The 22,480-nt window shown below is 37.1% G+C and overlaps 1 long non-coding RNA gene across 1 annotated transcript; it reads left to right on the top strand.

Moving 5' to 3' along the window:
• The first annotated feature begins 1,763 nt into the window (after positions 1 to 1,763).
• On the top strand, positions 1,764 to 19,712 carry LOC134476748 (uncharacterized). The gene is made up of 3 exons (XR_010048553.1): positions 1,764 to 1,877; positions 18,605 to 18,731; positions 18,926 to 19,712. It is a non-coding gene; the product is annotated as an uncharacterized LOC134476748 (long non-coding RNA).
• Positions 19,713 to 22,480: the final 2,768 nt, after the last annotated feature.

The raw sequence follows: 22,480 nt of genomic DNA, 5'->3' as shown, positions 1-22,480 counted from the left end.
ACCTGTGAGAAGGTAGTGGCTGCATAATTGAAGGCCTATGTTCCTGGCAGCATTGATTAAAGAGACAAAAAAAAAAAAAAAAAAACTTTCCCTGGAACTTGTGCCAGGCTCTATGATCCCAACTCAGGTACCATTTCCTACATGCACATTCCTACTTCAGCGTCATTAGGTTTTTTTTTTTTTTTATACTTTCTATATTTTAGATCTTAAATATATAGATTGGCTAAAAGCAATCTTGCACATGAAGTGAAGTCAACAATTAGGCAACAGGTTAATACAAAAATATAATGATTCTAGAGTTAAATATATACATACTTGCCAAAAATGTTTTCACTTACAGTCTGTTGTAGTTAGGGGTTATACACTGAGAACAATTAGAATCAGGGCATGGAGTTTATAATATTTTTATAATGGTCACGGGGAGTTAACACAGGAAAATGCAGGAAACCTATCCACAACACCAAAGACATAGAATATTTAGTCAAGGGCCTAAATCCTCAGGACAATGCCTCTGATGAGTCCAACTGGAGGTCCAGTGCCCACAAGAAAGACTCACCCCAGTCTCTTTTATGGATCTATGCCAGGAAATCCCAAAGGTTCAGCGGTGGAAGCCAGAATGTCCACGCCAGTAGAATGAAGGTGCTGTGCTGGGGGGATGAGGGTTCTGCACTGGAGCCAAGAAGTCACACTCACAAAAAAGACCAGGTCTGTCTTGAAAGGCACAAAAGTGATCCTCAGCGACACGGAGGCCCTGAGCTCCTCCAAACAAGCACAGTCGGGTACGTGCTAGGAAGGAGCATGATGATTTAATCCTGGAGTCCAAGCATCACATGTCTTCCACTCTGGAGCCAGGAAGCAATGCTGGGTGTGAGGACCAAAGCTTCTGCAGGAGAACCAACAGTTCAAACAGCAACTCGTAGGAGAACCCACTATACCTCAATGCAATAACGCCCTAATTCTTCAGCACCGCTTCTTCTCCACTTATTATCCTGCAACTTTCCTCAGGTGGAGCATCTTCAATCAATGTCATGCTGATGTAATCCATCTGGTGTTAAGTTGACCACCAGTTCTTAATCCATAACACAATCTAAAGTGTTTTTTTTTTTTATCCCACACTCAATACCAGGAAGTGATTTAGTGGATCAAGTGCGGTACCCTTTTTCAGCAGTAATAGTGAAGCTTATGCTTGGCAAGGATTATCTTCAAAACGTAGTTATGATTTATGACACTGAATAGAGTGTAAAGCTTTTCTGAAGCAGTTGGACTGTTTGATTTTCCTTATCTTTACTTTTTCTCAGCAATCTCTTACTGTTAATGTGTAGTTTCTTCATTCATGCTGTGATGGACTTCTCTTGGTAGATGGCCTAAAAATTAGTTTAATGCAAATGAGCAGACTGAGAGAGACCCTGTGAACTTCTGGGCAATAAAGCTTATGGTCTTATTCCTGAGCAGCCCCTACCTGTGCCAAGTTGTCCCAGCCTGAGCTTGACAAATAAACTTTTCTGTCCTCAAGGGATTGGTTCTTCCACAGAACATTCACCTGGTTATATTTGGGACCCAGCTTCAGGAGAGGGCACTAAACCTTTAAGGAAACCAAGGACAGCACTGAAAAGCCAAGAGTAAACTATGAATCCTGGCAGGTGAGGGTGACATCATAGAAGAAAGATGGGCCCAGGAGCCAATTATTGATAAAGGTGGGTGAAGGTAGGAGGGCCAATCAGGTGGGCCAGGGGAGGAGGGTCTTCCCATCCCTCTTGTAGAAGTGCTCACTGGGAGTTCAGTGCTGAGTGCCTGGAGCTGAGCTCATGTCAAGTTTCTGTGACTACTTCTTACTGAGGACTGGAAAGGATCCTTGGAAATCCTCAAGCATAACAATGGTAACTTGATGGTATTGCAGCTGGGAATGGGATGGAATTTTGGCCAGTCTGGATGGTACTGGGCAGAACCCCTGTATACCCAGAGTGTCTTTTGCACAGCCTCAGGCACAGCTGTGTTTAAGGAGTGCAGTTCTTTGGAGGCAAACATGAATTCTGGCCTCAAAATTAGAAAACACTATCATTTGAATTCCTTATGTGAGACTTCTACCCGCCGTGATGTTATGGCATGAACAGAACTCATAATCTCATGTCATTGTGTGTTATGAGTTATGGAACCAAAATAAAAATGAGAAAACTGCTTGACTTTGTGAATGTTTCGTACATGGATAGATAGCCATGAGGGTACACCTGGCTCTATGGATTTAAAATAGATCTCCATCTTTGTTTCCTTTTCTTTTTTCTTTTATGTTTTATTATTATTGTTTGGATACAGAGTGTATCTCTGTAGTCTGGCCAGCCCATGAGATCCAGGATATCCTCTTCCATCTGTCTCCAGTGTGAGGAGATTACAGACCAGAGTCACTGCACCCAGAAAAAGAAATACTTTGAGCTGAGGTTGTCCAACCGTTTTCTTCAGCCTGTGGGGTCTATAGGAAACAGGTTTTAGAGATAAACTGGATGTTTGTGTTTACATTTATGTTACCTCAAGAGTTTAGTAATTAGCACCTGCAACTCACTCTAGTAGACTAGAATCTGCAATTTATTGTGAAGTTCAAAGTCCTAGTTCATGGTCTGTTCTGATTTTAATTCTTATCCCAGCCACTACTTTTGCAACTTTACCTCAGGCCATTTCCTTAGGGAGTGCCTTATTTATAAGCTAAGTAGATAAATACTTTTTTACAATTGAACTACTGAAGCAATGGTTTTCTTAAAGTTTAGAATGTTGTGAGGTATTTGTGGGATGGTAATGCATTAGTTCCTGAGTGCAAATTTCTTGCTGAGAACAACTTCCTGTAGGTGCTGCATGCTAATCCCACACTGAGAAAATCAGCAAACTGGTGTCTACAGGGATGTAGAGATCTGATAAAATGAGAGTGGAAATGGAAGTAGGTTTCATAACTGCAAAAATTTGTTACATTTGGGTTGTGCTTTAGTTTGACCTGAAATTTGAAGCAGTGAGTGGGGTGTGGTGGCACATGGCTTTAATCCTAGCACTCAGAAGGCTGATACAGGAGGATCCTTGCAAGTTTAAGACAAGCTTGGGGGATGAAGTGAGTTCCAGGACATGGCATCCTGAATTACATCATGAGTCCTTGTCTCGAAAAGAAATTTGAACGATGAAAAGGACTGTTTTACTGAAGTAGAGGTATCTTCACATGGTCAGGATCTGCATGAGTATTAAAGAATAAGGAAAAAAGTTTTAATAATATGTGCCAACATGATGGAAAGGAAATGAGAGAGCAGGGGCATGAGGAGGGAGGCCCAATCAGCAGGCAGCATAGTAAAGGACTTCTGAGGTGAGCTTGACCTACTGTGACAGCACTGGAGGATTGACTGTGTGGTAGGTCTGAGAGTAGGAAAAAACTCACAGGCCTATAGAAAGGAGGGAAACTTAGTCATGGATAAAAACTTTTTCTATGTGTACTGATCAGCTCTCCTAATCGTGTATGAGGTAAGATAGGTACTTAGAACCCTAGTATTGAAGGTTTTGAAATATGTTGGGCATCACAATTAAAATAACATGGGAAGGAGTTTCTTTTGGACACCAAAGATTTTAAGATACATTTGTTGTTTCTTCTTGTCCAGTGACTGACCTTAGAAACCTGGCCCTTATTAACATCCTGCAAATTTTGAAAAAAGATTTAATTAATAAAATTTTTTTGGCATTTAGAGATGACGTCTTACTACTTTGCACATGGTCACAAGAAGAGGTGTGTCTTTGCCAGCACTTTGCTGAGTTTGATATATGGGAATGAAATTGTCTATCCTTATATATCCAGCAGAAATTCATGTTCTTTTAAATTTAAGAATGAATTTTAGGTACAACCAAGGTTAAGAGAAGAAGTATTTATTGAGTGAAAGAATGCTTCTGTGAGAGAGACAGAAGGGGTCCCATGTGAGTTGCCAAAGACTCTGCATTTTCTAGGAATTTTTATAATGTAAAACAATGAGATGAGGGAAGTCTAATGGCAGATCAATAACTCACAAGACAGGCAGGCATGAGGTGGGAAAGAGCTATGGTCAAACAATCAGTTTCCCTCCTCAGGTAAAATTGACTATATCAGAGACAAATGGGGAATTGAATCACATAGCAAGCTAGCATTATTTATGGACCAGTCACTTTTTCTGTAGGTGGTTAGAATGGCAACTCCTGTCTTCTCAAGGTGATCCATCCCTAACCCCTAAGAATTATACTTAAGGGTGTGATTGTATTTCTTTGTCATCTATCTTGAGATCTGGTCCACAGCATGTGGTGTGTGTATCTCTTCCAAAGTCACCAGATATCTGGTCCTCTGTGGGGGCCCTTCCAGATCCTAGCCATTTCTGATGGATGTAATATTTCTAACTAGCTCAACTGCCAGTGAGGGGATGACAGAAATATTCTACTTTGATGGTGATGGTTATGCCTCTGCTTTGCTGGAGGTAATTGGGTCTCCTTCTTTAGTTCACATGGTCCTTAATTCTCAGAGCCTCATACATCATCCATTGTCATGCTAGGGACTCAGGCATGCACTGCCATGCCTGGATCAGTGTTTTATTTTCATGTCACCCAATTTCACCAAGAATTCACTGGTGGGGTAAAATAAACATCACTGAGTCATGGTGATGCACAAATTTAATTCCAGCCCCCTCAGAAAGTTAGGAGTGCTTAAAAATCAAGGCCACCCCGGATTACTGAACTTTTTCAATATGAGATGCTAATTGAAAGTTTATGCCCATCTCAAATTATCTTTTCTAAAGTCCATGGGGCCCTTGGATAATGCGGAGAAAATGTTTGAGTGTAAACTTATATTAAATATTTAAGTTGACACATAGTTTGTACTAGCGATACTGGCTCAATGTGAAGTTTATATGCTCACGTTGGAGGATACAATGATGAGTCTCTGTTCTCTGAAAAAGGACACCATGGGTGAACAAACAGTGATTCACAGTGTGCTGCATTCAGTGAGCTACATGTCATTTAGTGTTGTATTATGAATTTCTCTTTCTGTTATATCTGAAATACATATTAAAGCATTTGTATTCAGCAGGTTGAAAAAAATCTAATGCTCAATGATAGTGTCTGCAATAAAAGGTTTGTTTTTAATATTCAATTCATTTTGTTGTCCCTTAGTTTTAGTTTGATCAAGTCATTTTCCTTATGAAACTCAAATATCTCTTTTGCGTTATTTCTTCCAGCCTTCAATTTTGTACCCTGTAGAACAGGAGCCTCACTTACCCAGTTCTTTCCAGTTTAGATAGCTGTATTCACCTGTTTCTCTTGAGCAGCTCTATCAGGAGAGCAGTAAAATCCTGTTTGGAAATGTGAACACTACTCTGGGTATTTTGTGTCTATGTTTCCCTGGATTTTTTAAATTATTGTTGTACTGATGTAGCCCCATATGGGCATACTGTTTGACCTATATACCCCAGACAAGAGGATAAAATGGAAATTTTAAATTAGTGGAAACTGAGCTGAGAGGCTGACATTAAGTTTATAGTTAGACTCTGCAAGTGTTTCTGTAATATATCTTTTAATGTCATCTCTGTAACACAGCTTAAGGTTTATAATTTCAATTGAGTGGTGTGATTTATCATCAGAAGGTTTTGTATTTTCAGGAGTTTCATCTCTTTAAAGGGAGAGGAGTTTCTAAGGTATCTAGGACTTTATTAGAGTATGGATTACATATATATTTGTGTGAGCATACAGAAATTGTTCAATAAGGTGACTAGAGCATGAAAATCACTTGATTCAGTTCCTAGGGCCTTCACTCAAGTAGAATGGGGGAGGTGAAACTGCCCAGGAAAAATAGGCAAAGCACATTGTGTATTTTGTGATTAATTATTCCACTTAAAATAAAATTTTAGCATTTTTTATTTTTCATGATATGAATTACTGCTTTAAATCCATGAGGGTGACGTAGTACTCTTGAGTAGGGCAGGCTGCAGAATACTGGAATGATTGTGTCTAATATACAGATAATTTTGTGAATCTTTTCTTTCTGGAGAAGAGATTCCAGTGGTTATAGGGCTTTACTGATAAAATGTTTCTTTATCTCCTGCAAAGATTTAAGAGAATCAGAAAATAATTACTATGTATGAAGAATATCTGTGAAGGGAATTCTTAGCAAAATAAAGATTATTTTTTGTAGTGATTATTTTGGTGTGTCTCATGATAGTATGAATGTCCCAGTCCATTTTTAATGCTCTGCACTTCTTTATGAATTACTGATTTATAGCACATGGCAAATGACTCCCTTTTATGTGCTTGACAAAAACAAATATGACCTGGTTTGAATAATAAGGGAAAACAAGTCTCTTACTTTTTGTGCATGGGCATAGGTATTTCATTGCCTTATGATATTGGCTTCAGGTTGCTCATTCTCTCAGAATCAAATCTTCAACCTTCCAGTGGAGATTCTTTAGGAGTGAGAGAGAGCCTGAGAGGCAGGGTTCATGCACCAGATGTAATGTTGTGGGTCAGGTTTCCTTGCAACATAAAGCCACATGCATACATGTCTTTCCTAATAACCTCAATGCCTTCAAACACTCAGAATGTGACAGTAGAATTCTAGGCATCAGGCATGCAAAGTTGAGTATTTACTTTGAAAAAATTAGTAAGTTAAAAGAGATTAGCATTCATCCCTTGAGATGGAAAGGTCTATTACAGAAAATTTACATGCTGAATCCTTATCTTCTCACAGGGCCAGAATTGAGGGTGGGACACTGCACACAGCCTTCTTTCTGCTCTCCAGCTAGGTTTAGTTTTCATAAGTCTTGAATCCATTGTAGTGACACTGTTGGATATTTTAACCAAGTCATAGGAAATGCCAGCGACATCTAACTATGACAAATAAAATGAGAGTTTAATATGAGGCCTCAAGCAGACAAATAGTATCCTCCACATTGAGTATGATTGTAATGATGTTGAATTCCAGAATCAATGAATGCACCATGAGAATTCTAAGTCCTTCTAGGATGTTTAAAAATCACATGAGAATTTTTTTTAAAGTTTAACATCAATAAATTTTAAAATACATATTACTATGGCTATGATGAAAATAATTACTAGGAGCCTTCCAGGCATGTATAAACTACTGTCTTACATCTAGGGTCATGCAATACATGAATACACTTTTGAATATATTAGGTTCTATACCTTATAATGATAAAAGTTGGATATTGTGATAGGAATTTAAATAACAGAAAGTGAAATAATATGATAAAGGACAACTTGCAAAGGGGCTGCCTGTTAAAAACACAAATTGATCTCTGAAGTAGAGCATTCGCATGTACATGCAATTTGTTTAAAACTGGGAATCAAACTCACAATGCCACATTGCCAGGTAAGCAATGTGCTGCTCAGCTATATCCCTGATCTTGTACAAGATTTTTTCTCTGTGTGCAGAGAAGGAAGCACCATTTGCTCCTGTAATTATTATACTTCATTGATAGTGACTGTACATTGTTGAAAAGGACACGCTAAAAGATGCACCTTGGGCTCTTTATATGTTTCATATGTGGTATTCATATTTTTAAAATTATGTCAGTATGAGTTGCATGTGGTATAATGCTCATAATTTCAATCAATTGTTTAATTTTTCTTTTTTTATTTAAGGAGAAAAAAACAGAAAAATGGTACAAGTAATACAAAATTTAAAAAATAAACAGTAATAAATCACTAGTTAATAGATTACATATTCTCTTCTTAAATAGTTGCTCAAGTTACAAAATCGAAGCATATAAAGTGAACTTTCAAACAGTGAGAGTGCAAACAGTTTTGTTCAGTGATCAGAAAAACCTCAGTACTATGGTTATCTATTTTATACACTTAAACATATATGCAGTTACAACCTTTAGAGCACTTTCTTTTCTTTAACACATTTTTGGGTATTATTACTCCCACAGTTCTTATTACTTTTTCTGAAGAGAATAAAACCAAATGCAATATATCAGAACAGAGTCAGTCAAATCAAAAGGATGGAAATAATAGGTAATGTAAAAACAAAATACAAGGTGATCAATAATGGTTAGCATACTGCCTCTTGCTATTTTAAGAAGAATAGCCAGTTACAATAAAATTGAGCAAAACAGTAAAGAATAAAACCAAAGCATTGGAGACATTACAGGACTTTAAAAGAAGATAATAGTCAACCAGAATCGGCATCATAATGAAGCTTATTGTCTTCACAGTTTTGCCTATACTTTCGAAATTGGTAATATCAAGCAAAGTGGAATATGGAAAAATCAGTCAAAAGAAGATCGTGAGTGCAATACAGGATATCAAATCAAGTGAATAGGAAATCAAAGTTGGTTACTATAATGTATCCTGCTATTTTTTTTATTTATTTTGCCCTTAATTAAAAAGAAAAAAGTAAATAATTTTTTTTTAAAAAGAGGATTGAGATAAAAGAGAGCATAACAACAGAAACAGTGCAGGTAAAAACATAACCATTTAAGCAAAATAGTGTTTCACTACAAGATATGCTGACACAAAAATAGTTACTGTAGTGTCTCTTTCCTTTAAATCTTTGAGTATAACTTCGTATACTGTAGCACCAAACATATCAAGACACTATAAAACCATTCAAGAGAATGACATTATTACCAGATATTTAGAACCAATTAACATAAAAAGAACAATGGTTTCTGTATAATCTCCTTGTCTACAAAAGTTTTTACTTATATTATCATATATAATAAATTCCAATAAGATACAACCTTTCAAGACCAATCGAGACAGAAGAATACAAGTTTAATGGGACTTCAAAACAAGATGATACTGAATCAACACTAGCTATGATGATGTCTTGTTTTCTGCAAAATAGCTGTTCCTACCATCCGATCTTCTCTGCCTCATTTCTGTTGAACTCTTTTTCTGTCGTTTGTTGTCAGCTTGTCTTCTTCATTTTGATTTCTGCTCCATTCATTGTTGCCTCTCGGCCACTATTCCTGAAATGTTGGTATTTTCCTTTTTTAGAATATCCTGTAGTATTGTCTGCAAAGTTGAATTGATGGTTGCAAATTGCCCTAGTTCCTCTTTATCCTGGAAGCACCTTATTTTTCCATCACCTTCTGGGGACAGTTGTTCAGGATATATCAATCTTGACTGCAGGTTATTATCTTTCAAAGCTTGAATTATTTCCCCCCATGCTCTTTGTGATTTGATGGTTTGTTCACAGAAGTCTGCTGAAATTCTGATGGGTGTTCCCTTATAAGTGATCTGTTTCTTGTCTCTGATGGCTTTTAATATTCTGTTCTTATATTGGATTTCTGGAATTTTGATTATTATATGCTTGGGTGTAGCTCTATTTGAGTTCTAGGTGGCTGGGTTACTGCATGCCACATACATTTGAGTATCTTTACCATTTGCTAACTTAGGGAAATTCTCTTGGATTATTTCTGTGAATAGCTTTTTTAGTCCATTTGTTTGTATCCCTACTTCTTCTTTTATGTTCTTAATTCTTAAGTTATAGATCCTCTTATCATCTAGCCTTTGTATTGTTGCTGTTCGTATTTTGTTATTTTTAAGAAGTTTTTCATTTCATGCTCCCATATTACAAATCTGTCCTCCAGTTCAGATAATCTATCCTTAGTTTCTTTCAAGCTGTTATGCCAGTTTCTGATAGAGTTTTTTGTTTCCTGGTAATCTCTTTGAACCTGCTTCACGTATTCTGTTTTCTCTATTTTCTCTATCAAACAATTCTCCCCTTTTTTTTTCTGTTCTTCCATTCCACCATCTGTTTTTTTCTTGGGTGGTTTTTAGCATTTCTATAACTATTTTACTTATATCTTGCTTCAGGTTATTAATGACTTGATTCCTAAACTTGTCTATAAGGCTCCAGAGATAGCGCTTTGTGTCTATTGGTGCCATGTCTGATATTGCGTGTTTCTCAGGATTGGGTGCAGAGGACCCTTTCTTGTCACTCCCTCTTCCCATATTTTTTGTTCCTTTTATACAAGCAAATATAGGATGCCCAGTTTCTTTCTTTGTTGGTTACAGTTGGGCTGGCGATTTAACTCAGTGGCATAAGCACCTGCCTTGTAAGCAGGCGATCATGAGTTTGATCCCAGGTACCGATAAAAAAAAATTTGTTTGAATTGCGCCAGCTAGATTTTCCTGCCCACTGCAGTGTACTAGGTAGATAGAGACCTTGGGAGCCTATGCTGGGCCCTCCCCTCCAGGTCAACCTACTGAAGGCTTCACTCCTAGGGTGCACCTCCCAGCACTGGGACCTGGTTTGGGCTAGCCTACCGGGTCTTAGTCAGCAGCGTCATGCAGACCAGGCACTCCCCACCAATCTCGCTTCAGAGGGGAATATGTGACTGAAGTCACTGCAACAACCTGTTCTGGCTAGTCTGCCTGGTCCCAGTATGTCCTTTGCTGAAGCCTCCTACTCTATGGAAGGGTCCCCGTTTCTCTCACTCACCGCAGGTCAATGCAGGGCCCCCAGCCAGTCCTGCTCTCAACTCCGTTCATTGCTTCCCACTCTCAGAACTTTTGTGGCTCTCTCCTTGCTGTGCAATTGGGACACAGCAGCAGCTTCAGGAAATTCAAATCACAGCTTCCAGTGCCGTGGGGTCCAGCTTCCATGCTGAAACCTTATCTGTTCCTGTTATATCACTGGGATTGTGTTTCCAGTTGGTTTCTCTTAGTTTAGTTTGTTACTGGGTTGGCAAAGTGTATCTTCACTTGATTAGGATTTCTTGCCCAGCACCATTCCAGGATTTTAAGTGCGGTTTCTCAGAGAGCCTCTGAAGCTGCTGCTCTCTATCCACCATGTTCTCCTGGAAGTCCAACATTTTTTCTTGGTGAGTACATTCAAGTTTCTTCTGGCCAGTGATTTAGCTCAGCAGCATAAGTGCCTTCCTGGCAAGCACAAGGCTGTGAGTTCAATCCAGTTTTTGGAGGTTGGCTTCCACACTCAGTTGGCTCCAAGGCAAGCGGGCAAGGCTGGGCTGCGGTTCATGGTGGCTGCAAGCCAAATCAGTTGTTGATACCTGATACATATTTACATGGCACGTATCTCTATTCCAATGAAGAGATATTGTCTGTGGTATATTATCCTATAAATTCTATTAAATTTTTGTTGAAACTTTCATTTTTTCACCATGTAGACTCTTATTTGAAAGTGAATATATTTGTGTGCATTCCAGCTTACTCTGCTAAATTTTTCATCTTGTGTCTTGTCTGTGTCCGCTGACATCAATGTCTGATTTTTCCCCAGATATTTATGTATTTAGTTACATTAATTACTAAGTAATGCCTCTAATATTTTTAAGAGTTTCTTCTCTATTGTACTTTGGAATCTGCTCAAATATAGAGCAATGAATATCCTATTTCCTGTGGGGTGATTAACACTTTTACATTACAGCAATTTTCTCTAGTTCTCTCTGGAATCTTAGCTTCCTGAGGCTCAGGGATGGGCCTGTTATGTGCTCTGCTGTCCATAGTCTCAGATTTCCAAAAGACTGCCATGCAGAGTGATGCCATGCACTCAGCTCACAGCTCCTCTGTTGAGCTTCCCTCTGCAGTGTGTTCTCTAATGTTCTACAATGGAAGTCTATGTTCTTTTCCAGTACCTCCATTCACTGTTTTTAATATGTTTTGAGACATCAATTTTGAGGAACTGAAATAATTCTAAATGTGCATTCATTGACATGGATTGTGAAATCCTTAATTATTTAAGCTTTTTATTGAAAAATTATTTAAAATTTGTGTTTTGATCTCTCATTCTAAGGATATTCTTCATTTTTTCTACTTTTCATTTATAATTTTGTTCCAGTATTGGGTAAGAGCCTGCTTTGCATGACTTCTACTCCATGACTATGTTACGTTCTGTATTGCTGTGTTGAATCTGGTTTACACGTGTGAATACTTATTGCCTTGCTGTGAGAATATTGTGGTATGTTTTTCTGTGATAAACCATTCAATAGAATCCATCTGATATATTGCTTTGAATTATTATCTTGTTGAATTTATGTGTGACCTTAAAGATTGCTCTGTCTTCTTGAGCTGTCAGTCACTGATGAAGATGTTTGGAACTCTTAAATATATACTTGTAAATGATTGATTTTTCTCTTTCAATTCTGTTTCTGTTTATGCAGTTGATTGCTCTTTATATGGTACATGTATTAAGGAATGATATTTGTTTCTAAATAACTGCTGATTGTACATGTGGAATATAATCAAGCTAATGTAGCTTGAGTATGTTTTGTTGAATCAATGGCACTGAGGTATGTCTTTTTGCATAGCTTAATTTTTAAACTTTCATATCAGTGTGCACATAATAAACACTGCACTCCGGATCATGGGAGTATTTTTGGATTACGTAGTTGTCTAGCTATTAATCAGCTCTGACACCTGTTCTCTCAGTCCCTTTTAGTCTGACCTGTTCTCCTGATAATTTGTCCTCTCCTGATAGGGTGACCTGTTCTCCTTTTGGTGAACTTCAAATTTCACAACTGTTAGTGCTGAATTTGTTACACTGATATTTGTAACTGTAGTTTGTTTATCACTATCTAATATGTAAACTGTCCAATCATTTCATATCTCAAGACAGATAAACAGATACAAATTAATTAGTACCTGTATTGCAATTTATTGTTTTAATCATTTAAATAAAATCTTGTTCTCAAAGATTTTGTGTATAGATTTAATGAAAACAGTGAAAGAGTCACAGGTGTATTCAGAAAGTTTCACCACTGTGTCTTAAGCAAGGAATGAAGGTAACCATGTTAAAAATACCTTCAGATCAGAAAGTATTATTGCATGATTGATGACAATTCTTTGGAAATATTCCAAAGTATACAATGTTTTCTTTTATGGAAATGATTCTTTTAACTTATTCCCTTTATGTTTTTAGAAACTACAATTGAAATTGCATGACAATTCTTTGGAAATATTAAAAAGTGTACACTGTGTTCTTTTATGGAGATGATTCTTTTAACTTATTCCCTTTAAGTTTTTAGAAACTAGAATATAAATTGCACATAGAAATATATTGTGTGGTTTTGTGGTATTTCTCAATTCAATCATTTCTCACTGTCGTTCACAAGGGCTGATATGTGAATCAAGGCCAAAGTGCATTCTCATTTATTCTCTTTTTTTTTATTTAAAGAAAAGGAAACAAAAAAATACATGGAGATAAAAAGGGGTAGAAATAATACAAAATTACAGAAAAATAAATGATAAGAAATTGCTGGTTGATAAGTTACATATTGTCATCTTAGAAATAGCTGCTCAGGTTACAGAATTAAAATATTTAGAATGACATTCAAAAAGTGACACTACAAACTGCTCAATGATCGAACAAAAGCTCAGTAATATGGTTATCAGTCCTACACATTTGTTTTACATCTCAAAAAGGATAAGATTAAACATATCAAAACAGAACAAAACAGTTAAAAAAACAATTTAAAGAAATACAGATTTCAAAGCAAGTCCACTGGAGATCTTCACTATTTAACTGTCTCCAGTTTCTTACAAATAGTTGTCCCGATCTTCACCCACTTTATATACTTACTGCATATTATAGAACTAATCAAATCATTACAGGATGATAAAGGCTTTTTAGGTCTTCAAGATCTGACATTAGGGAAGACAATAATAACCACCACCACATCTCTCATTCTCTTTGTGATAGCTGTCCCCATCTCTACATATGCTGAAATTGAGCTCAAGGAACCAGTCCAATGTCATTCTAATCAGCGAACAATAGTATTGCTAGAATTTATATCATAATGCTACAAGATTAGCCTCGGGTTTCTTAGCATCTCTTCCTCAGAGTATCTGTTCATTACATCTTGCATTATATAATCTGTTCCCATAAATAATTAAAAAAATTCATGTGTGAATTTCTGCATATATATCTATCCTCTCTGTATTATAGGGAAAACCAAGTCGTACCAAGATAGCAAAAGAATTTCCTAGAAAAAACATGCACTGGATAAGACATATAAGACCACAATATAAATGATATTCCATAGTTACTATGTTTTCTCTTGTTATTTTCAATAGAATTGTCCACAACACCGGCTTATTATAGTTAAACATAGTATTACCTATTTTTATAAAAACTTAACTTTGAAAGCATTGTAGGATTTGAGGGCTGCTAATAGTTAATACCAGTATGGATATCCTTTACATCTTGTCATCTTCAGAGTAGTTGCCTCTACTTTTAGGGTTGAAACTAATAAGCATACCAAATTCAAATAAAATCAGCCAAGGCAAACCCATGGCCTTATGAATTGGATTCAATTAAGATCAGTCATAGTAAGACAATGTAAGTAATACAGGGTTTCAATTTAAGTTAATAGGAAAGTAAGGATAGTTACCATAGTATAACCTGCTATTTTTAGGTCAGGATGTCTGTGCCCTCAAATCTGACATGAGTGGACAGACCAGAACAAATTAAATTCAAACTAAATATGGCGATAAGACTACTGTGTCTTTTAAATCCTTATACACCATTAACAATGACCTCTGCCTTTTTAAAATAGTGTTTCAGAGCTGTCTATCTTAAAGGCTATAGCTTACCGTCTCTGACTCATGTCTGCTACTCCACTTTTCTGCTATAATTTTTCCACTTTATTCCCTCATTCCACTGTCTGCCCCATTCATTGAGGCCTCTCTGCCGCTGTTGCTGGAATCCTGGTATCCCTTCCTCTCTTTCTCTGTAATGTCCTTCAGCACTCTCTGTAGGGTTGGATTGGTGGCCACGAACTCCCACAGTTCCTCCTTGTCTTGGAAGCATCTTATTTCTCCATTAATTTTGAGAGAGAATTTTGACGGGTATATGAGCTTTCATTGCATATTATTTTCTTTCAGGACTTGGAATATTTCTCCCCACTCCCTTCTTGACTTAAGAGTTTGTGTGGATAAGTCTGCTGTTATTTTGATAATTTTCCCGTTGTAGGTAATCTGCATCTTTTCTCTGGCTGCTTTTAATATTCTGTTCTTTTGGTGGATTTCTGAAATCTTGATTATTATATGTCTAGGCATAGATCTGTTTTGGTTGTAGGTAGGTGGTGTTCTATATGCCTCTTTTATCTGGATATCATTTCTTTTTGCTATACATGGGAAATTTTGCTTTAATATATGTGTGAATATTCTTTGTATTTCATTTTTGGTTGCTCCTGCTTCCTCATTCACATTCTTTATTCTTAAGTTATGTATCTCTCTGTCATCTTCTAGTTTTTGAATTCTTTCTTTCTGGTTCCTTGTTATTTTTAAGAGTCTTTTTCTTTCACGATCATATACCATAAATCTCTCTTCAAGTTTCAGAAGGCTGTCTTTAGTCTGTCAAGGCATTTTGCCAGTGTTCAATGGAGTTTTTAGTTTCCAGGTAATCTCTTTGGATCTGTTTCATGTATTCTAAATTATGTTTAAATTCTTCTTTAGAAGTTTCTCTTTCTTTTCTGATTTCCTCAGTTCTTCCATCTGTGTTCTCTGGGGGGGGGCTTGTCATTTCTTTAATTAATCTCTTTATATCTTGCCTCACTTGGATTAGGAGTACAGCTTTAAATTCATCTATGAGGTCATGAAGGTATTTTTTAATTTCGGCTGATGCTGTGTCGAGTATTGGATGGTTACTGTGCTTGTTCTCTTCAGTGTTTACTTCTCCTGGGCTTATTTTCTCATGTTGGGCAGTGGGAGATTTTTTTTATTTTTATTTTTATCTCTTCTCATGTTTCTGGTTTCTTTCAGACTGGAGTGTCCTGGGGGTCCGTTGGCCCTCTCCGTATTGCTTAGAGCCTTTCAGAAGCGTGCTGGCTTGAGTTTTTGCTGTCCTCCCAATTTGCTGTTATCTGGGGTAGACTGGGATGCAGGGGAAGTACAGGCTAGCCTCTAGCCTCTGTGCCAGTCAATCCGTAAATTAGGCTGTACTTTCTGGATGTCACTGAGTTGTGACTATTTTGTATCTGCTTATTGGGCCCCAAGTAGAGGCTTAGATTAGCCCCAGTAGCTTCTGCCAGTTCTCCCTGTACCAGAAGCAGCTGACTAATGTCACTATGACACAGGTTTCTGCCCAAATCCCAGCTGTTCTCTTCCAGACCTCTCTGTGACAGGAGCGCCAAGAGAGCAGGTCTGCCCAAATCCAAGATGTCTACCACTAGTTCTCTGTATGACGCTGAAGCCAGCACGGCATCAGGCTCTGCCCAATTTCAATATGTCTTCCACCAGACCTCCCTATAGGGGACTCAGTGATGTCACCGAGCTGTAGGTTCTGCCCAACTCTAAGATGTCTGCTGCCAGACTCTCTGTGTTATTGATGTCCCCATGGTGGCAGGCACTGCCCAGTTCCAAGATGTTCTCTGGCCAACCCCAGCAGTTGCATGGTCCCCAGTACTCACCAGGGTTCAGTGCAGGTCCTCCTCCCGGGTCCACTGCACACCACGCCGCCCACCCTCCCCGCGCTCCTGGTACAGTGAGGAATGGTCAGAAAACTGCACAGCGTTAGGCTTTGGAGCTCCAGAGCCTTTTACAATCTCCTCTGGTGCAGTGGGGCAGTCCTGGCTGCTTCTTGGGGTCCCAGGTCTCAGTTTCCAGCAGTGACCAAAAGCCAACACAGCTTTTCCTGTTGGGTCCATGGGTCAGCTCACTGATTTAAAGGCATGGGATTTGCAGCCTCCCATTATCAGCCTTCACAGCCTCAGCACGACTTTAAATCCTCCAGCTCTGCTGTCTTGGTTAATAAGAATCGTTACCCATTTGTCTGGCCCTCTCCATGTTGTCATATTCTAGCTTCTAATATGATTTCTCCAGAGAGACTCGCCGCCCGATCCCCTAGCAAGCCGCCATTTTCTCAGCCCCCCTCATTTATTCTCTTGTCACAGTTTCTGAGTCTGTAATTTCACTTGAAAAGAATCACGTGTATTTCAAGCAATCATAGAACAAAATATTTTGTAGACATTAGAAAGAATTCACTTGTGTGTAGATTTTCATAAACTCCATAGAAAAGGAGTTTGTGGAATTTAAGAATAAATCTAAATATTTTTTCTTCCACACTTCAATATTATTTGGTTATTTTCACAAATGTGATTTAGATTTTCTTTTCTATTCATTATTTCTGCTGGGTCACATAAATTTTGTTTACTTTTAGATTTGTGCTCATTGATCATAACTCTATGTAAAATCTTTGTATTGTGTTCCCAATAAATGTTTTCTTGTTTAATTCCAATTTTCATAGATTTCAAATTCTTCTAATTTTCATGGCTGCTTGATTTTCTTCAGAAGAGTTTTGCACTGAGTGTTTTTCAGTATAAATTGCACAGTAATTTATGTTTCTCTTTCCCATTTCAATAATTCACCAATGCACATAGGCAACGATAGTGTGCAGGCCAGATTTCTAGGGACATACCTGTTTCTTTCTGGATGTAAATGAAACATATTGTGCTTTCTTGCCTAGAAGCACAATGCCAGCTGAATTGTGACATAATATTCTACTTCCATGTGGGTGAATTGCAGGTTGTTTTCCTTTCCTGAGATCCATTTGTCCACTGATATGAATGTTGAATGTCAAATGTTTTCCTGTTTATTATGCAAAATGTTTGCTTGCACACAAATATTCAATGTTTGTAGGCTTTTTTTCTCTAACTTACATCTACAGTTGTTGGAACTAATCAAAGGTGCACTTGAATTCTCTTTTTGGTACTGGAAAGTATACTCAGGCCCTTGCAAATGTCAGACAGGTGCTTTTACCATTGAGATATATCCTGGGTGCAAAGCTGTGATTTGTCAATGATTGTGAATTAATTTTAATTTTCATTTGGTATGGGAGTTTGATGAATGGCCTCACTTGTAGTCTGAACTGTCCTTATTACATAGCCCAGGCTGAACTCTGTATGCATGGCAAGCATGAAATTTGTGGTACCCCTCTTACATCACGATTTCAAGTTCTGAGAGTACAAGCATATATTACTCCACTGGACTGAACTCTTCCATCTGTATTTAGTGACCAGTTACTTTGCTATTCCTCAATTTTCACTCCATTTCCAGCATTTCATATATGTTTTTTTCCCACATTATCTTCTGTTGCACCCTAGTGGAATTTCCAGTATATAAGTACAAGGAGATAATTTAGTATCCTTGAGCTATAGATTTATAACTATATTTTCCCTTATTTCCTTGTCTATAGAATGGTCAAATACAACTTTTCTGTCATTAAATTTTAATCATTCAGAAATCTCTTTTCATATTCAACTAAATATTTATCTATAAATCTAGATGCAAGACCACAATGCTATTGATAAGAAAGACAAACTCAGTGTTATGAATAACCAATATTTTGTGAATGGTGGTTTGCATGCTCACTCTTTGAGCTCTGCTTTAAAGTAAGTGAAAAACTACACTATTGGTGGCCCTGCAGGATAAGCCATGCTACAGTTCTGTGATTGCTTTGGCAGTGTGTCATACTCTAGCATCAGTGTTACTGGGTGCCTCTATTTGAATGTACTTGAGTTTTGATGACCATGACATGCAGTTAATACTTGAAGGAATGAATTTCAGTTAGACTATTTATGACAGGAACTGAGATATATCAGGTCATGTGTGACTGAACTTCAGGACCCTTGTCATTATTCAGGAGACAGTGACCTTTGAGGATGTAGCTGTGAAATTCACCCCAGCAGAGTGGGAGTTGCTGACTCCATCCCAAAAGAAGCTCTACAGAAGAGTGATGTGGGAAACATATATGAATATTACTGCAACAAGTAAGGATGACATGTTTGTTTATACTAACAGCATTAATTATTGCTCATTGATACAGTTTAATATATTTGATAATAATAACATTTGCTTGAGTATCTCAAGTCTGATTATACTATACTATGTGTATAAATCAAATCAGTGATATTTTAATGCACAGTTATAGTAATTGTATTTTATTTCTATGTCCATATTACAGGAAGAATATGGAATAATCAGCAAATTAAGGAAGAGGACAAAAATTGCTCAAGTAATATAAGGTGACTGAAACATAAGAGAAAGGGGACATTACTTAATTGTCAATGTGTGAGCAAAAATATTACAACAAAGGAACTTGAAGAAATGAAATCATGTTATACTTTATTTAACTTCAGAAAAATACCAAGAGATATACTTGATTTTATTTTGTATTATCTGGGAAATCAAAGAAACATACTGAAATATAAGAATCAGAGGTAATTCTAATGCTATGTAGTAAATAACACTAATGTATCAGTTTAAAAATTGCCTTCATGATCAACATCATATAAATGTATGATAATAAATTTAAATATTGTATTCTGATATGTAGGAAATGAGCAAATTGTGAAAGTTGATAAAAACCCATCTTCAAAATACCATTTATGTATACACGTGAATATTGAGATTTTCATGATCTAGAATTATTTTCACATAGCATTAGCATTCAAAATGAAAATGAATTCTACTGTTACAATAAGTACTCTGAAAATATCCTATAGAATATTGAGCTGTTCATGTTTAAAATTCCTCATACATTGTTGATGGACACATAAAATACAAACATGGTAATACATATTCAGTGGTCTGAAAATTAAAACAACATATTTCATATTGTTTCACATGTACATCCACAATGATATCCTTTTTTAAATCTTGTGAGCCATGATTTTATACTGTAGTTCAGGTTGACTTTGAACTTACTGTGAAGCCCATAATGGGCTGAACCTCAGACGAATCCTCCTGCCTCTACCTCCTGACTATTGAGTGGGTCATACTGTGTCATTATGTGTAATGATTCTCTCAGTATATTGTCAAATACATTAAAATCATCAAATTTTAGTGATGTATGAGTGTGTTGTTTGTTAAAGCACATGAAAGGGCATTTACAATATCCAATACAAGAATCAACTCACAGTAGCTAAGCATTGAGAAGAGCCCAGATGCCCATCACTGGATGTCAAGGTAAAGAAAATGTGAAGTCAGCTCATCACAGTGGTGCATTCCTACAATCCCCAAGCAGCTGGGGAAGCTCAATCAGCAGGATGATAACTTGAAGTTCAGCTCGGGCAAGTTGATGATCAATAAAAATCTCTCTCAACAAAATAAATAATAGATCAGCAAATGTAGTTCATTCTATGACCTGTGTTTAACTCCATGTTGAAAAAAAAAGCTATGAAAGGGAAGCATGATATCATTTCCCAAGAAACAAGAAGTATTGGAACTTAAGTGAAGTAATTCAGACATAGAAATGGAAATATCACAGGTCTCTCTCTCTCTCTCTCTCTCTCTCTCTCTCTCTCTCTCTCTCTTTTGGTACAGAGAAATAAACTCACAATCTCATGCTTGCCAGGCTGGTGCTTATGCTGCTGAGCTAAATCGCTGGCCACAACTCAGGTTTTTTCTTAAATGAGAAATTAAAACCTTATTTGAGAAGTGAAAGTAAAGAGAGAAAATATATGACCAAAAGTCCTTATGTTCTGTAGATGAGAAAGATGATCAGGCTAAATAGACAAAGGGGAGATTAAGACACGAAGAGCTAAAAAAAATGATCAATGTTTGCTATTCATTTGTACCAGTCTCCTAAAATGATATTAAGTATTAGAATCACATAACAATTTAAAATTGCCTAAATGGAGCAGGGGATTTATCTCAGGGGCATAAGTGTCTGCCTTGCAAGCATGCAGTTGTGAGTTCAATCCCTGGTACCCCCCCCAAAAAAAAAAACAGTAAAAAAATTTTAGAATGAATAGTATTTTGAAAGAAGTCCTGCCGGGCAGTGAGTCAGTTAACCAATGAGTATTACTTAGCAGGAATAAAACTAAATTTGTCATCATAAAAATTATTGCTAATGTGGAGCCTTTTCCATTGTGATTGATATCATTTTTTTGTATTTCTTCACAGATGTGATGAAGACAATTATTTGAGAATTGAAGAGCAGCAATATAAATGTAATGAAGATGTAGAGACCTGCAGTGATTTCCAGTCCTTTTGGAAGGATGAAATAAGGAAGACTGTAGAGAGACCCTGTGAATATGGGCAATATGAGGAGGAGAGATCTGATCTTAGTGACAAAACTCACTCGGGGCAGAAAATTTTTGTAGGTAACAAAAGTGTCAAAGCCCACACAACACCTAACAGTGTTCAAACCCCCAAGATAAACGACAATTCAGGAAACTCGTACATACAAAAACACTATGAGAATATTTCTATTTCTTCATCCAATATTGAAAAACCTGTTAGAAAATATGGTATAGAGAAACATCATATAACTGAAAAATGTGCAAAAGCATTATCTCACAGTAATATCTTTAAAAAATGTAAGAAACTTCACAGTGGAAAGCAACCATATGAATGCAAGCAATGTGGGACAGCATTCAGTAAACTCAGTGGCTGTCAAAGTAATAAAAACATTCACACTGGGGAGAAACCCTTTGCATGCAACAAATGTGGGAAAGCATTCAGTACAGCCTCTGCTTGTAAAGTACATGATAGAATTCACACTGGGGAGAAACCCTTTGTATGTAAACAATGTGGGAAATCTTTCAGTCAAAATAGTGACCTTATTAAACATGAAATAATTCACACTGGGGAGAAACCCTTTGTATGTAAGCAATGTGGGAAATCTTTCAATCAAAAGCGTAACCTTCTTAGACATGAAAGAATTCACACAGGGGAGAAATCCTTTGCATGCAACAAATGTGGGAAAGCATTCAGTACAGCCTCTGCTTGTAAAGTACATGATAGAATTCACACTGGGGAGAAATCCTTTGTATGTAAGCCATGTGGGAAATCTTTCAATCAAAACTCTAACCTTCTTAGACATGAAATAATTCACACAGGGGAGAAATCCTTTGCATGCAACAAATGTGGGAAAGCATTCAGTACAGCCTCTGCTTGTAAAGTACATGATAGAATTCACACTGGGGAGAAACCCTTTGCATGTAAACAATGTGGGAAATCTTTCAGTCAAAATAGTGACCTTATTAAACATGAAATAATTCACACTGGGGAGAAACCCTTTGTATGTAAGCAATGTGGGAAATCTTTCAATCAAAAGCGTAACCTTCTTAGACATGAAAGAATTCACACAGGGGAGAAATCCTTTGCATGCAACAAATGTGGGAAAGCATTCAGTACAGCCTCTGCTTGTAAAGTACATGATAGAATTCACACTGGGGAGAAATCCTTTGTATGTAAGCCATGTGGGAAATCTTTCAATCAAAAGTCCAACCTTATTACACATGAAAGAATTCACACAGGGGATAAATGCTATGTATGCAACAAATGTGGGAAATCTTTCAATCAAAAGTCTAACCTTATTAGACATGAAAGAATTCACACAGGGGATAAACCCTATGTATGCAACAAATGTGGGAAAGCATTCAGTACAGCCTATGCTTGTAAAGTACATGACAGAATTCACTCTGGGGAGAAACCCTTTGTATGTAAGCCATGTGGGAAATCTTTCAATCAAAAGTCTAACCTTATTACACATGAAAGAATTCACATAGGT

The sequence above is a fragment of the Cavia porcellus genome, unplaced genomic scaffold (assembly GCF_034190915.1).
Source record: "Cavia porcellus strain 051 isolate PalLab524CR breed Dunkin Hartley unplaced genomic scaffold, mCavPor4.1 scaffold_7, whole genome shotgun sequence".
NCBI classification, from domain to species: Eukaryota; Metazoa; Chordata; class Mammalia; order Rodentia; family Caviidae; genus Cavia; species Cavia porcellus.
The sequence above is the reverse complement of the archived record's forward strand: the minus strand, read 5'-3'. Positions and strand labels throughout refer to the sequence as shown.